Genomic DNA, 3467 nt, shown 5'->3' on the forward strand with positions numbered 1-3467 from the left:
AATATTTTAAATATCTCAAATAATAAATATGTTTTATATTGTTACGTATGTAACTAATATATTTCACAAATCTTGAAAACTACTTGAAAATATTTTATTTTATTTTTAGCGTTAAATACTTTACTAATTTAATTTAGTTTGAATTATAGGTATGTTTTTGAATTAATTAGTTTGATTAGGTTAATTATTTTATTTTGTTAAATTTAAGAAGCTTGTTAATTAATCTTGTTTAAATTCATCTCATTTAGACTTTAGCCAATTTTGCAAGTTAAACTCAATTTGGTCGATAAGTTGGCTAATTTTGTAATTCATTTGTCCAAATCTTAATGCCAAATCTATCCTTTTATTAAACCCTCTTAGAAGATCAATTTTAGGCCTACCTGGAAAATTTCCAGCAGCCCAAATCAACTCTCAACCCACTCTCTTTTCCCTTTAACCCGACCCAACCCATTCTCTCATAACCCAATGCCCAGCCCACCTTTATTTCCCAATTCCCAGCAATCCAAACACGTACAGCAGTCCCAAATACAACAGCAATACAACATCAACACCAAACCACCCCACCCCCCTGCACGTTTTCTTCTCCTTCTTTGCTTGCAAACCCAGCAAATAGTAACCGACCCAACTGCCTCATCTTCTTCCCTACGCGACTAGACCCAGCAACACCAGCGAGCAAATCGCGCTGCAAACCCAGAAAGTCCGCAAAGAAATCCAGTCGTCCCATCCCATTTTCCCCCTTTTTCAGAAGAAATTTCCATCCCTTCCATTATTGCCAAAGAGCAAAGGAAATTCAAATTTCAAATTCAAATTAATTCCAAATCATCAATCAATTTCCCCCCCAAAATTGATCTCAATTCTCTATAAATAGTCTCTTATTCACTGCATAAGGGGGGGACCAAAAAAAAAAAAAGTTTTGAGTTTGAGTTTCTTTGGCAATAGTCATTTTACACTTAAAATTTTATACTTAGTTCTCTGGTTTTTAAGTTCCGAAGAGGTCATCGCTAAGATTATCTCGGTTTGTTGTTAATATTCGAATTTGGTGGTGGAAGAATCGATGCCCTCCTTTGCTCGTCGTCTCAGTTTCGCTGCCCGGAAAAGGTAATCTCGCCCCTTCTTGCATTCTGTTTCTACGTAGTATGTGTTATGTGTTTGATATTTGGCGGAGTCCAGTTATTAGGATTAGTTGGTTTCTCCGTTTTAATCTTTTTCTTTCTGTTTCGTTTCTCCCGTGAGTTCTTAGGACTGTAAGCATGAAGTAAATATCAGTGAAGTTCTTTTGAGGTTCATTTAGCTTCGACTTCGAATGCATTAAGCTATATAGTTCTGTCTCTTCATTGTTTACCCGATGTTTTGGTTTTCTTCTCTGTTGTCCGATTCATCGTTATAGATTACCACCATTGCTAGTCTAATCCCGTAGTATTTATCTATGTTCTTGCTCAACTCGTATACTGTTCATGTCATTTTCGCGTCTTCAACTTGTGATATCATGTTTGCAATTCACCTTAGTCTTATTTTAACTTGGATCATTTGCTCGTAGTTAATCTATTCCTAATTATGTATCTTGCCTTTCATATTGGAAATGTTTCGCTTTCGAAAATGTGGCAGAGAATCTGATTGTTCCCTTGCTTTCTGAGTGTAGTTTGATCCGTTTTGGTGTTATTCATTAACCAAAAATCTGGAAATTTTATTCAATATTGTAGTTGTTCATCTGATAAATGTTGACGTAGTTTCTTCACAATCTTGACTTGTTATAACATCACGTGAGTACCATTTCGTTTTGGCTTAAGTTAGCGATGCATTTTTAGTATAATATTTTCTTGTATCTCCTAAGTTAGTCGTTATGTATTTCCATTCTTTGTTCTTGGATACTAGCTGGTGGTTTGAGGGCACGATTGTTTCTTTCTTTTAACCTTCCTGTCCAACCCCTTTAGTAGTCGATTTAAGGTGTTAAACCATGCTTTTATCATAACAGAAGGGTCATAGTGATTAGTTTTAATATAGTTCCTACTCATGCATTTATTATTGTTTAATTATGACCATTTGATGTACGCTTGTTTCCTCTGTTAAGTTGAGGTCACTAGTCGCCATTTTTTATTTTTTTTGCTTTCCTTTGTGGATTATAAATGAAGAACTGATCCTTGAAGACTGCTCATTAGAAAATTGTTGTGGGAACATTTGTTTGTTAATATAAAGTTTGAGTTTTGTTAGAGTAATTATATTGGTCTAGTTTCAATTTGTCATATGGATTTGAATATTTTATTTTGATGCTCTTAGAAATAGGTAAGTTATGTATTAATTGTGTTTTTGCTAAAGTTGATGTTATCAATGGTTTAGCTTAATCATCATATGCAGCATGCTGTTAACTTTTCGCTAAGGAAGTCTATGCCCCTTTATTTTTTAATTGTCCTCTGTAAATCACTCCCCTGTGGGTTATTGTTTCAAAAATATCATGTTGCTTTATTTTCTATTATGAACTACTTTGAGCATTACTTATGTTCCTTTTCATTTGTTTATGCATGTGAAAACCCGACCCGAGGCCTCATGGACTCTATCTCCTCTCCTTGCCATTCGATGATTGGGTCATGGAGGCCCAAATTACTTTTATCGAGTCAGCCAACCTTGAAAAATCGAAGAATAAGTCTTTGGAGTTAACGTACAGGTCCCGAAAAGCAGAAAAATAAGTTGTATACATCCTATATACACCGATATACAACCGATGTATACAAAAATGGGAATTTGGCTAAGACCAAAATTTTCATCGAATTTGGCCCAAAAGGAGGCCCAAATTCAATTTCTCCCTTACTCTTTAATTATTTAATCGTGATTATTATTTTATTTTTTTATTAGCTCTGGCTTTATTTGTTTTGGTTTTAACTTAATTAGATTCCCCAAAAGATGAGTTATTTTCTTAGTGTTGGTTTACTTTAAATATTCTTTTTGTGTTGTGGTTATTTATTTTATTAATCGAATACCGATCAAATTTTATACCTTCAATCAAGTTAAATCATTGTTCTTAAAAAGATTTGTTATTTAACGCTTTTCACTCAAATCACGTTTTTACCCATTTTAAAATGTTTTTATGTTTAAGTCTTTTTCTCAAATAAACTTGGAAAATGTTAGTCAACTTTTTTCAATCAATTAAAAAAAAATACATACTTGGTCATTTTCTCAAAAAGGTTAGTCGAAACTTTTATTCTTCAATTAATTTTAAATGGTTTCAATGTTCAAACCAAGTTGGTTTAAATTATTATACAAAAGAAAATAAGTCAAATAAATTCTAATTAATCTAGTTTTATTAAAATTCTAATTACTTGTATTTTGGAGTCAAATGTTCTATTTTGGATCTCTTTCTCTAAAAAAATAAAATAATATAAAATGTGTCATTTATTTAATTATTTTCTTAAAGTTAATCAAATATTATAAATTATTATTTTTATGTTAAATCGTTTTCCCAAAGAATTAGTCAA

The sequence above is a fragment of the Solanum tuberosum genome, unplaced genomic scaffold, assembly GCF_000226075.1.
Source record: "Solanum tuberosum cultivar DM 1-3 516 R44 unplaced genomic scaffold, SolTub_3.0 scf00486, whole genome shotgun sequence".
NCBI lineage: Eukaryota > Viridiplantae > Streptophyta > Magnoliopsida > Solanales > Solanaceae > Solanum > Solanum tuberosum.